This window comes from Polypterus senegalus, chromosome 13, assembly GCF_016835505.1.
Source record: "Polypterus senegalus isolate Bchr_013 chromosome 13, ASM1683550v1, whole genome shotgun sequence".
Classification (NCBI taxonomy): Eukaryota; Metazoa; Chordata; class Cladistia; order Polypteriformes; family Polypteridae; genus Polypterus; species Polypterus senegalus.
The window spans coordinates 141,148,105-141,162,709 of NC_053166.1; the positions used below are offsets into that span (position 1 = coordinate 141,148,105).

Sequence of the window (14,605 nt, forward strand, 5' to 3'; positions counted from 1 at the left end):
AACATGAGCTGAACCATCTGGGTGTCATAATTCATTGTATAAAGCTTCGCATTTAGAAGAGCTGTGCCTAGTGTGAGTGCTGACACCCAGGCCTCACAATGGCCCCACTTTTTGCAGTTTGAGTATGCCTGTGATTTACACTCTGCATTTTTCAAAACACTTAATAACTTGCTTCTAGAAATTTGGTACAGATTTGTAGTTCTTCATGCTTTATGAAGGGTTTTAACATTTTGTATATTCCAGGTTTAGACACTGAATTAACAGGGGGGGTTGCTTTTTTATATAGAGCTCCTCTAGGTCTCCTGTAGGTCTAGGAAATAGTTAATCTTTTCTTGTGTGCTTACCTGCTGTTCATTGTGTATTTCTTTTTTTATTATTTTATTGTCAAACGGTTTGGTTTGGAAGGAAGATGAGTGCCGTGCTTTAGTTGTACAATGGGAGTAGTCCATGCACAATGCTACTGCGATTACTTTGAGTTCTATGTGCTTGCTGTATTATTGTTTGCACAGGTGTCTCCCTCTTATCTCTCACTCTTTGCTTTTTCTTCCTGCAGCTACTCTTTTTGCTGTTTCCTGCTTGGCCATGCATCAGTCCTTTCAAAGAGAGTCGGCCTTGTGCATGCAATCACATTTTACCCTTTAGTCCAAGTCTACTTGATTTGATTTTTAATGAGCTGCTGCAGTGGCATCAAGCCTCTTTGGCATAAGATTACAGCCTAAGAAATGAGGCCAAGGTCCACTGATGCCACATTGCGCACTTAATGTTTATAGATGAACCAAATGCCTATTGGAAGTACAGTAGAATTAACTCTGAAGTTCATTCAGTACTAACATTCACACCCAAGACGACGATCTTGCTTCTAGTGTGTGATCCTGCATTTTTCCTTCCCCTCCCTTTATATCTGCCTTTGTCTTTCTGTCCTTTGATTCATTACTCCCTTTGCTTCATTGCTTCTATTTTCTAGTTTTTATCTCTGTTGAAATGCATACTATGAAGGTGCCGTCTTTTAATGTGAATTTGTTGGGATACATGCTGTGTGCGCTAATAAGGCAATAAATATATGAAGTACAGTCAAATATACTAAATGGTGTAATTTTAAAACAGTATGCCTTGTTTTTGCTGAAGATCATATATTACAGTGCGTGAATTGCACAGAAAAAGAACTCAGTTGGATGGCATAATGGCGCAATAGTAGTGTTGCTGCCTCACAGTAAGGAGACCATGGTTCATGTCTATGTGGGTTTCCTCCCACAGTTCAAAGACATGCAAGATATGTTGATTGGTAATGCTAAATTGGCCTGTGTGTGTGCGCCCAGCGATGAGTTTGTTCCTGCCTTGTGCCCTGTGCTAGTTGGGATAGGCTCCAGCATCCCTTATGACCTTGTTCAGGCCAAAGCAGTTTAGAAAATGACTGACTGGCTTATGACTGAGTTATATGAACTGCTTCTGAACATTGCATTTTTTTTTATCATTCTGGCTGATTAATCAGTTTGTTTTGTTTAAATAAAATGCATTCTCATTGATAAGATGGATCGTGGAAGGTGGTGCATTGTAATGTCATGACAAAACATTGTTTTGTGTGAAACTGTGTAAACCCCTTTGCCTGCAATCTCTTCTTGTGCTCATAAGATCAACTTGTATTCGCGTGTGTGTGTTGTTTGTTTTTTGTGGTTGTCAGACTGCCTAAATTGTGTGTCATCCACTGATTCATCGCTTCTTTTAATGACCTTGTGTCACACATGCATTTATGTCCACAAAATGCTTACAGAAGCAAGTAAGGTCTCTGGAAAAGTTGCACAAAAATGTTTATCCACTGCTCCTAGTATATGGTCTGCCCAGAGAGCCACGTGATGGGTGTTTTTATTCATGAAAGATTTGCTGAGCTTCCAAATTGGTAAACATTTTCTAGACCACTTCAACTCCCCGAGACCATTCACATCAAAGTTGTGTTGGCTGACATTCAAATGTTGGTTATTGTTTATCATTTTGTGAATGTAAGTTAGGGTTTTGTCCATGTGTAATGTATATAGTATATGAAAAAAATACACGCTAGTGGTGTGTATATAGAACAAAATTGATATAAGATGGTTTAAAAACAAAAGTCAAACAAACCTGTACGTGTGTGTGTGTAGCAGCTCTACTAAAATTTCAAACAAAAAGTTAATATGCAGGAAGAAAAATCCTACTGCCCAGCAAAGGTATCAAAGTATTTTTAAGAGCAAATGTTTTAATAACATTTGTTCTATTAAGGATATGGCTATGACAACACCGCACAAATGAAATGACCAAATTACCTGAGAGTTAAGCTGGGTTGGCTTTCTCTTGACTGCCATTTATTAATACATAGACAAATTTCATTTTATATAGCACCCTTCTTTAGCAAATCCAATGCTAAGGCAATTTACATCTTGAATTGCTGTAATTTGAATTGAAGCATCCACCTTGATGAAAAGATAAGTTTCTGTCCGTTTGCTATGTCTCTGTCATTCCAAAAGATGGCACTTCACAAACATTTTTACTAATAAAATGCATTGCATTTGTCATTCCAATAGATGGTGCATCACAAACATTAACACCACTTTTACAAATGCCATACAAAATGGCATATAACAGACATATGCATTGCATAGTTTACTGCAAATATTAACGCTGAGGTCTACTTTGAATACTTACATTTCTATCCCTCTTAGACAGGTAGCACATCTGGTTTTAAACAGTGGTGTAATGCAGGGGTGTCGGACACCAATCCTGCAGGTTTTACATTCCAACATTTTTTCATTATTAACCAATTCAAGTCAAAAAATTATTAAAATTCAAGTCAATTACAATTAAGGCAAAATAAGTCCAATAAAATAGCAGCAGTAATTGGTTACCGATAAAGACTGGAACAAAAACCTGCAGCTTTAAACCACCAATAACCAAGTTTGACATCCCTGATGTAATGACTTGGCCATATAACTAAATGTCTCATCTTTTTACAGCTCCATATGTAGATGGCATAATAATAAATACTAAAGCACCATTTCTTTGTGTGAAGTAATCTACATAAATTAATGCAGGAATAGATGGCGATATTGTAGTAGATGTGTTTTTTAACTGCAGTTCAGAAAGGCCTGGAGCTGCGAAAGTAAAGACCCTGCAGAAGAAATGGACAAGCATTTGGAACGGAATATTGATGCATTGGATTGCTTAACAATTGGCTGTGTTCTTCAAACTCTGCCGTGCAGCTGTATCATTGGCCCCATTTTAAAAATATGCGTCTCAGCTAGTCTGTGTGGTCACTGTCTGAAATGAATTGCAGAGGAGAAACAAGGGTTGGCAACAAAGGACATGTAATCAGAGTTTGAATCTGGATGAGTGTTCATTTTCTTTGACGGCTGTCAGCAATGTTTAGTAAAACTTTACATAGGTCAGTAAATGCACAGTTATCAATATGATTATAGATACCCAGACTAAGTTCTGATATTTGATTTGGCTCTGTTTTTAAATGTTTATAGCGATTAGTCACTTGTGGAATTTATTCTATATTTTATATTTTATTTGGCTTAAAAAGACAAAACAAGTATTTGGCTATATAGTAAAGAGGAAAGCTAAAATGATTTTATGGTCAGTTTCTGGTAAACGCATAATCTGGGTGCCGACTCTTGAAAGTTTCCTCAGTAAGAGGACTTTTCTTTGTGTGTATATCCCTAAAGAACCTGGGTTATTGTGAACATAGTCTCTCTCTTTCTCTCTCTCACTTTCCATAATGAGAGGAAATTCCTGGGAAGCTTTCTGGCCAGCCCTCGGCCGAAATAAAGACATCTTTTGAAACTGTCACCATGGCAACAATAGTAGCCACTAGATAACTAGGATATGGTTGGAGAAGGGAATGTGCCTCTGTGATAAACATTTTTTGGATGCAATGCAGTTTCTTTCTCTTGGCTTCCTGTCATCCCTGCTTTGTTTAATTATTTTGTACTTCAATCTACTTTTTTTTTTTAACTGTCAAACTCATAAACTTTTAAATGTGGTGAGTTTCTGTTCTTACCATGTTTTTGTTATCACTTACTTTTAAGTGGATGTTAAATTAAATTGGTTGAACCTAAACTAGACCTGACTGATTATGGGTGTACCCTATGATAGACTGGAGCTTCATCTGGGGTTGGCTCTTGCCTCGTGCATGATGATTGTTCCCATTCCCAACCCTTAAGTTGGATTTGACTAGTTCGGGAAGGGCTGGATATGGATGTACAGGGTGAGCCAAAATGAAGTGCCACATTTCTCAAGGTTTTTGTGTGCTGTAGAGGCAGCCAAGTTGGTTGGGGTGGGGGTCCTTTGATAGGCGATCTCTGTTTTCTGTTGGCAACATGCCTTGGTCCAGTGAGCACCGTGCTTTCGCTGTCGAAGAGTTCTTCAAAAACAACGAATCCATATAACTATGCAATGCGTCTTCGAATGCACTTCAGCATTCCTCCTAACGGTGATGTCTCAAATCGAAAGACAATTCTTCAGTGGCTGGCTAAAATTAGACAAATTGGTACAACACTGAATAGAAAAACTCCAGGCAGTCCTTGGACTGTACGAACACCTGAAAATATCCAAGCTGTAAGGGCATCAATTTTGCAGTCTCCTAGACGTCCAGCGCCCAAATATGCTTCTACCTTAGACATTTCCAACACGTCTTTGAGGAGAATTTTGCATGAGGGCGTTAATTTTAAGAACTCGCTGAGAGAGACTGGAAGAGGCATAGAGAGTTGTGTATGAACCTTCTGCAAACCGTTCATCGAGATGCCTTCACCATGTGCAGCGACAAGGCACATTTCCATTTGAATGGTTGCGTAAATAAGCAAAACTTTTGGTACTGGGCTGAATGAAACCCTCAAAAACTTCATGAGACACCCCTACCGTGAACATGTTAGTTTTTTTTGCGCCTCTGTAGAATTTGGCATTGTAGGCCCTTACTGTATTGAGAAGTGGGGAGCACTGGTCACGGTCTCTTCAGAATGCTACATTGAACTTTTTGAGGCCTCAAATGGAAGAAATGGATGTGGTGGATGCCTGGTTTCAACAGGATGGAGCAAAAGCTCATACAGTGGGGGGATCCATGCATGTTTTTTGATGTCGGGTGCTCCGTGTGATTTCTTCTTGTGCGGCTATCTGAAGTCAAAGGTGTGTGTGTGTGTGTGTGTGTGTATGATATATGACATCAAAACCTTGAAGCTGTCAAGGATGCTATTCACCATGAAATTGCCCCTATTCCCCTTGAAATGGCTGAACGAGTCATGCGAGCGTTCAGAAATCGTCTCAAAGAGTGTATCACTAATGATGGTCCCAACCTTGAATGCATTATTTTTAAAACGCAGTGAAAAAAATCTATCTGTATCCTTTCTTGTGTAATAATGACATTTTTTATCTTGTGGTGTTTTTGTAGAATGAACGTTTGAAATGTGGGGCTTCTTATTAACTCGCTCTGTATAAATGGGCAATAAGAGATATAATATTATCAGTATTCAAAGTGTCACTTTCTGTGCCATCATTTAGTGCTGCTTTTCTTTTGTTTTTTTTTTTTTTTTAAAGATAGCTGTAATTGAAGGTTTTGTCAGATCAGTTTTACAATCCAAACAGCCTGATGATATATTTCTAGATTTCTTCCCTTTTGTTTAGTTTATCAAATTTGTACTGCACTTGTTATTGAGAAAACATGAATCAATGGGTTTTATTTGAATGGTCAAGGAAAGGCTACGTTCACTTTAATAATGCTTTTCTGTCATGAAGAAGACCTCTGAAGTTCGTAAACTTCTTGACCTTATTGTATTCCATTATTAATCTTTCAAGGATGTGTCAGACTCAACACTGAAATGAATCTACAAGGGTAACCGTTACCTTTAGTGTTCACACCAGTTTGGGAAAATGAAGTGTTGTGCTTAATTTTGAACTGTCATTCTAGGCTCATATTAAAGCTGTTTGCAAATCTGCTTATTTTCTTCTTGAAAGCAAATTGCAAATTCAGTCATATTTTAGACTATTCTGCTGCTGAAGCTCTGCACTACTGCAATGGCTACAGTGGTTTACTGAAATATTACAAAATTCATCAGCTCACATATTGACTCTCGATTATGAGGGAGTATTACTCTGGCACTTTCATCTGATATGTATCTAAAAAAATGAAGTGGGTAATAAACATTTGAGTATAATACATGTGTGTAATTTGGAAGTATATGAGCAAGTGAGGTGAAGTTTCCTGTATAGGTACAGTAATTGTCATGCATTGACAGCCTTGGGCTTCAGATGACCGGTTTCAATGGCTTCCCATTGAACAGCAGATACAATTCATAATTTTAATGTTTTAAACCTTTACCTGGTAGTTCCCTGACCTGTTTGGCCAAGTTAATTTAGTCCTTAATGCCAACCTTCTGATGTTTTTCAACCTATATGCTGGAACAAGTTCTGGAGGCTGTGCCCTTAATTATTTGCTCCAAACTCCGGAACCCATCTTCTTTTTTAGACATTTTTTGATCATTTTGATTGATTTTTAAATCTACATTAAAGATTAAATTATTTAATCCAATGATTTTAATTGTTTTTCCTTGTTCTTGGTTTTGTGTATGGTTTTTTTATTCATCACATGGCTTTATCCAAGGTGACTTACAAGGCAAGTATATTTATTATGGTCCTGTGTTATGCCATGTTTATATACTGTATTGTCATTATTTTGTATGTATGCATTAGCAGTGTAAAGTAATGCATCAGTCTAATGCTCTTCGGTAAAAGTGGCACTTTAAATAAAATCCTTGTTACATTAGGCAATAGAAGGGGTGCTACCCTAAAGTCCCATAAACTGGATAATAAACTTGTCTACATTTTAATATCCTGGGTGGCTCTCATGCCGTTTCTAGGAATCATTTTGAACAAACTGTACTCGACACCAAGAATATGCAAATACAGGAGTCATTGCTCTATACCAGAAAAAGAATTTATTGGAAATGATCAGTATAAATGGTTATTAGTACTAGCCGGAGGGGCTTTTTCCATGATCATCTAATATGTATCTAACAAAAAAAACGAAGTGGGTAATAAAACATTTGAGTGTAATACATGTGTGTAATCTGGAAGTATATGTGCAAGTGAGATGAAGTTTCCTGTATAGGTAATTGTCACGCATTGACAGTCTTGGGCTTCAGAGGACCAGTACCAATGTTGTATCATTCTTGGTGATTTAATCTTTGGATCTCGGCGGGTGCGGGTGCTGTAAGGCTGTGAGGTCACACACAACAAGTGTGGGTAGTGTTTAGTTACTACACAATGGGTAGTTTGTGCAAGACTCTTCCCACTACCGGAGTTCATGTGAAAAGTGAGCACAGTGCCAGTGCAGAGCAGGCCTGGATTATGGACGGCTTTGTGCTCTCTGAGCTGTAATGTGCTGCAAAATTTAAACAATAGAATCCTGGCTTTTGTCTTCTCTTTCTGAGCACTGACTCATGCAGTGAATTCTGGGTCAGGGGTTGAAATTCTGCAATATGAGACCAGTTTCATTTAACCTGGGGCTGTTTTATTCTTTCTGCTTTCTGGATTCCTTGTTAATGATGCTTGACTTGCAGTTTTTTTTCCTGAATCTTTGTAATTGTTTTCCTAATACCTCTCGCACTGTGGCACAATTTTTTTTTATGTTTACTCCTGTCATTTTCTTTTGATCATTTTCTACGCATTCACTCATGGTTTCAGACCCTGAAGTGTAGTCTTGCTTAACAAGTCCATGCTGGCGAGAAAAGCTCTTCAGCCTGGTGGTTCACCACTTCCCAGGTACTGCAGTTGTACCACATATTCCTTTTGACCTGTTTGTTAATGAAACTCAAAGTTCATTTGAGCACAACAAAGGGAGAATACTGTACATGGTTTTTCACTTTCCTTTGCTTGTTGGGGGAATGAACGGGCATTCCTTGTATCTTGATAGGATTTGCAGGTTAGGGCTGATGGCTTTACATTGTTACTTAAGATTTACATGCAGGAGTAGGTTGGATGTTTTATTCCAATTATGTGTGTGTGAAATGTTGTTTAATGTTGCTTGATGTCCCTGCTCTAGTCAGTATAACTGGAAACGGCAAAAGAGTAATTCAGATTAGTACATACAGTACACAGAGGCTTCATAGACTCGTAGATGCCATGAATGTTCATTTCTTTGTCTTCTAGCATCTCGTGCCATTAGAGCTTTGTAAAGATATTCTGTGCTCTGCTTTGTCAACCACAAAAGAATTAGCAAAACGTTCCTGCTGCATTGAATTGTTTGAACGTTGTTCTTATATTCTGCTGTAATATACTGTTTTAAGAGGAACACATGTGCAGTGACTCATCTGAATGTTCAATATGAGACAAAGTTAACTCTAAATGGCACTATACAATTCCTTTCTGTGAGGAATTCTGAAATGGAAGCTCTCTGTAAAATATAAGGGGTTCACTGTGAAAGGGGGTGTGTGCAAAAGATGCTAATAGACTACCTTGAACTGGTGCTATGTATAAATGGTTCTAGTGAAGTATTTTAAGATTGTGGTTGCAATGCTAACTTGTATTGCAGCCTCATGAGTCTCGTGTGGAGTTTGCATGTACTTGCCAAGTCTGCAATGATGATCCTTGTGTTGTTTAGTTTTCATCCTACTTCCCCAAATTCATGTGGGTTTGTCTTGTGGAAAAAATTGGACTGCTATGAATTAATTTGGGTGTGTAAATGTACCATGCATTAGACATCTGCCCTGTCTAGGGGATAGTTGGTGTCTTACATCTGAGGTTGCTAGGGTAGGTTCCATCTCTGTTGATCCTGATGTATAGATGGATGGGCCTGTGCAATGGTGCTGACTTTTTTTTTTTTTTGCTGATGCAGGTATAATACCTTAAGAATGGATGATTATTAACAAACAAATGTGACTTGGCAAGTGTCAGTTAGTCCAACTTTTGTTTTCTGCTGCTGACGGTTCTCCCTGGTGTGTTTTTTCTATATTCCAATTAGTGGAGTTGTCCAGTTATAATGAGATGTAAATATTTATGTGTAGCTCACCATTCAATACTTTTTTATTATTCCCTTTAGATATGGAGTTGTGTGCCCTTCTGATGACTTTAGCTCTTGTAAGAGAAAAGGGGTTGTTATCCGCCTTGGCAGACATGAAACCCCAGCCTGTTCTCAGAGACTGCAGTTTCTCCTCCCAGCTGCCTGGCCTTCTGCCTTCAGTTAGTAATGTTGCTTGCAGTTTGATCCAGCCCTGTGCCAGGAAAAGATGATTATCTCTGCTTATGGGAGTTTGGAAAGGAAATTGTTTAGTTTATAGGATTCCTCTCTCTAGAGCTGGCAGGTTAGATCCCTTCCCAACATTGATTCATATCCCATGACAGATGTTGTCACTTAGATGCTCCCATTCACACATATGTATGTATTTATGTATGTATGTATGTATGTATGTATGTATATGTGTATATAATATATGTGTGGCATCACTCACCTTCTCGCAATAATTTAAAAGACATAATTTTGTAAAGGTTGTTTTGTAGCAAGACCATTAGCCCTGTTCAACCACCATCTCCTCTGCACTTTTACATAACATATACTTCAAGATCTGACTGCTTTGGAGTTAAGATTTTTTCATTTTGAATCCTCCTGGAACTAAAATCTTTCATTTGATCCAAGTTCCTAAACCTACTGCTTGTCATTTTACTTGTAAAACGAGTTGCCTGGTTGATATGGTCAGTCTGCTACAGAGCTTTAAAAGAATACTCTACCCAGAAATTAAATGTATAATACAAGCCAATGGTGACCGATGCTGTGCTACAGCAAATGTGAAAAATGATGAGGGGGATAGGAGGAATCTCCAGTTGCTTATGTCACACTAGCAAAATACCCGCGCTTCGCAGCGGAGAAGTAGTGTGTTAAAGAAGTAATGAAAAATTAAAGGAAACATTTTGAAAATAATGTAACATGATTGTCAATGTAATTGTTTTGTCACTGTTATGAGTGTTGCTGTCATATATAGATAGATAGATAGATAGATATATAAGTATGTATGTGTATGTATGTATACACACACATTATATCTATAGGGAAGAGACTGGAGCGACGGACGGCCTTATATAGGCAGGCAGCCAACAACATGGGAGGCGTTGGGATGGGGGACCCAACGCCACCTCACACGGTGACTGAGCTGCAGGCTAAGGACATATATATGTACGTAAGTAGGATTCAGTTAGCGTTGGGAACCCGTGTACCAAATTTCTTGAAGATGGGCCCATAAGTAACAAAGACTGTTGAAAAGTTCAATATGGCGGCCGACAGTGGCATCATGCCACCGAAATAAGTACCAAATTTCAGCCTTCTACCTACACGGGAAGTTGGAGAATTAGTGATGAGTGAGTCAGTCAGTCAGTCAGTGAGGGCTTTGCCTTTTATTAGTATAGACTAGCAAAATACCCGTGCTTCGCAGCAGAGAAGTAGCGTTTTAAAGAAGCAATGAAAAAGAAAAGGAAACATTTTGAAAATAACGTAACATGATTGTCAATGTAATTGTTTTGTCACTGTTGTGAGTGATGAGTGTTGCTGTCATAATATATATATATATAGTATTATATATGCTGTCATAATATATATATATAGTATTTGGGATGCGAGCAAATGTTGCTGGGGGTGCCAGAATATTATGAACTATCGTATCTGTTCAAGTTCTATTTAAATTTTAAATTGAAGGAATTTTTATTTAGTCGACAGAATATTATTCCGGAATAAATCATCTCAAACCTTAAATAACATAATATTTTGCTCTCCATAAAAATATATCCTGTCTAAATTATACAAGTTAGAACTAAAGTAAACGTTAAAGAACAAACATTCAAATTTCTTTACTCTTATGTAATTTTATATAAAAAATAAACTTAAATTTTAAATATCCCAAAAGATTTTGCTCTCCATAAAAATATATCCTGTCAAAATTATACAAATTCAAATATGAACATGCTGCATAACAAACCCTGGAAATATAAATTAAAATATGTTCTTTTCAGCAATAACAAATCATATCATTCAGTTGTCTTTGCTCTTATGTCATTTTATCAGAGCTGGACGCCTGGCATCTTTTTTTGGCAACAAGTTCGTTGATGTTTGGTGTGAGGTTCTGTGTTGTAGAGATTCTCAGGATGGACTGCAGGTGCTCATCTGTGAGGCGACTCCTGTGTGCTGTTTTGTTAGTCTTCATGACTGAGAAGAGCTTCTCGCACAGATATGTGGTACCAAGCATGCACAAGGTTCGAGGCGCATGTAGACGAAGCTGGAGCATTTTTGCGGGAATGGAGTGAATAAACTGTGTGGGCCGTGCAGTATCATACTTTGCCTTCAGTGTGCCATTACACTGCAGCTCACTCACTTCCATCTGAATCTGCACAGGTGCAGTTTCCACATCGACGGCAAATGGGTTGCAAAACAACTCAAAATTCTTTTTTTGTTCTTCAAAGCCACCAAAGCGCCGTGCGAACTCAGTGCGCAGTGCGCTTAGTTTATCAGCAAAGTGCGTATTTGGGAACACCGTTGTGCCGACTTGGTTCAACATTACTTGGCAACAGGGAAAGTGGGGAAAGTTGCACTAGTGCATTTATGTCTCCCATAAAAGTAGCTTCACTTGAAATCACTTTGTGATTTTGCACGGGTAAAAATGTCTGCTGAAGTGTCAGATTCTTCTTTAACTCTTCTGCTTTCTGTATCTTGTGCATTGCATTCAGGTCTTTCAGGTTATGTTGATTGTTTTGTCTCATAGTGCCGTCTTAGATTAAATCCTGTAATTAAAGCCACATTAGCTCCACAAATGAGACACACGGGTTTACCGGCAATGTCAGTAAACATATACTCATCCTCTCATCGGCTTTTAAAGGCTGTATGTTCAGAATCACCTTTTCTCTTTGGCATTGTGTGGGATAGCTTCACAATAACTTGCAGCATCATAAGCTAGACTTGATTAACGCGGTAAGTGTTCGGCAAGGCAGATGAAGCGCTTCATTATGGGATCTGTATTTTATTGTGTTACCAGCGCTTCATATCCCCGAGCCATTAATAACAATAATATATAAAATGATCTCGGGCGGATATAATTACACGCGGGCGGATGTGGCCTCTGGGCCTTGAGTTTGACATATGGACTAAATAGAACTTGAAAAGATATATTTTTTCAAATGTGATCGTGCAATTCAGATCGAGTTGACGCGCACTACAGTACATCGAGCCCGCGTGCTATTGTGGTTTTGCCTGCATGCCTCAATAAGTTACCCTCCTCTCGCTCTTACTTTTTTACCGTTCATCTAATGAATACACTGAGTATGGCTTTACCAAAACAATCATTGATCGCGAATAAGTATCCATTATTCATAAAGCTTCAATTGGTGATCTGTCTTTCTGCGTTAACTGCATATTTTTTCATACATCTCAAGCCAAGGGGATGCGAGGCTAAAATGAATTGTGAAGCGTGCATACATACTCCGTGCATCCCCTCTCGGGAATTGAACCTCGGACGCCAGCGTTAGAAGCCAAGCCTCTACTATTGCGCCACGGGGTGTGGTTTGTCTGTCTGAGCATAGCAGTGTAATTCAGTTTTGTTCAGCACTCTTTGGAACTGTTGCTTTTTGTCTGCACACTGCGTCAGTTCACGTGAGCCGCTGAATATGGTTTTATATGTCACTCGCTCGCTTCTAATTGTTTCGCTGCCTTCTTAATTATATAATGTATGTTTTCATCAGCGGTTTTTGGAGCTCTTCCTGGTTTTCTACGTACTGCGTGATTACGTGGAGGCGTGATGATGTCACACGAAACTCCGTCCCCCACGGCTTTCGAGCTCAACTCCATTACAGTATATGCAGAAAAATAGCTTCCAGTTATGACCATTACGCGTAGAATTTCAAAATGAAACCTGTCCAACTTTTGTAAGGAAGCTGTAAGGAATGAGCCTGCCAAATTTCAGCCTTCTACCTACACAGGAAGTTGGAGAATTAGCGATCAGTCAGTCAGTCAGTGAGGGCTTTGCCTTTTATTAGTATAGATAATCCATTTGTCATATATATAGTCATATGATCAAAACAAGACACTGTTAAATAGGTACTTCTGGGGTAAAAATGGCACTTAATTGGTTGGGGAGGGACAGTGCATATGAACAGAAAAGTGAAGTCATATAGACTTTTGACTAATGAATGAGAGGGAGAGGTGGATTTTTCACTTCAAAAACAATACATTTATCGAGACAAACAACCAATCCAAGAAAAAGGTTTGGAGAACCACCCTGTATACTTGAAAGCAAGCAAGCAAGCAAATTTTAAGCACAACAGAATTAATGAGTCGTGTCTCTAGACCGAGTCCAAAATGGGACTGATTTTGGTACAGAGGGGAATGGCATCTTTATAGATGGGAGGGAGGAAGAGGTGTGTCTTTGGAGCAGTACCCAGAATTGAGGTCAGGAGTTGGGACTGGGTGGGCAGTCTTTTGAATTGTAACTGAAAGTAGTCTGTGGAGGAACCAGAAGTAAGATTAGGCAGGTTTTTCTTCCAAAGATCTGTAGAGGAAGGAGAAAAAGCATTAGTGCGCACTGCCAATCCTATGTCTGGCATAACAAAACATGTATTCAAGCCCACTGACTGCCTCTTGTGCACATGTATCTGACAATATATATCTTCAAGAATATTCGGTGCCTCACATACAGTATACGCGACAAGTATGTATGTGTGGTGCAGTGTATAAACGGCAAACTTGCCAAACAGTTCCCTTCATCTAGTACATTGTTGTTTGCCTTCACTTCTCTGCTTGTGATTGTTAATTTCTTTGGATGTTGGTTATATTTCCAGATGGCCCTCTCTATCATATTGGTTTTGCTCATCATTGCTTTTAATGTCTGCATTGTATGTACTTTCAGCTTTGTAGCTGACAGATCTCAAGTAATTGGTCTAAAGACTGGAAGTGTTTTCAAGCTAAACAGGTGTATAGTGTGTTGCAGAATTTTGAGTATTTTGCTTAGTTAGAAGTAATGTTTTTGATTCTCGTGAATATAACCTTGAGCCTGTGATAATGATTCAGTAGCATTTTCTGTGTTTGAATAAACTGTCACCCTACTAGTAGAAGAAGAAAGCAAGGTGTGTGCCCTTATTTCGGGCAAAAGAGGGGTGGGAAGGGGAGAATTGTGGTTCCATAAAAAAAAAAAAATTCTAGCTCAACTAAAATGGGCAATTTCATGGAGCTTTAAGTTACATTTTTGTTTTCTGGCACTTTTGTAATGAGCTCTGCCCAGTTACAAAATGGATGCTTTTATGGAGCTTAGAAATAAGCCCCCTCGCTTTTTTTTTTTTCCACATTTTCAATTGAGGATATATAGTTTGCAACTAAGGAAATGGACCGCCTGGAGCATCTTGCTTATACAGTATAAAGAGTTTACCTACCCAGGTTTTATAATTATCTGCATTGCTTATACTGGCTGCTGTTGATTTTGATTCAAGAAAACAAAGTTTAATTAAAATTTTTTAATTGCTGTCTTTTTCTGAATTGCTACTAGTTTTGCCTTGAGCTAGATTATCCATACCTTGACTAGCTGTGGTCCCTTAAGGGCTCAAGGGGACACCTTTTTGA

At 38.6% G+C, this 14,605-nt stretch overlaps 1 protein-coding gene across 1 annotated transcript in view; it reads left to right on the forward strand.

Annotated features, from left to right (window-relative positions):
* Nucleotides 1-14,605, forward strand: part of llgl1 (LLGL scribble cell polarity complex component 1) — a 96,043-nt gene that overhangs the window by 20,948 nt on the left and 60,490 nt on the right. The gene's annotated exons all lie outside the window — the stretch shown is intronic.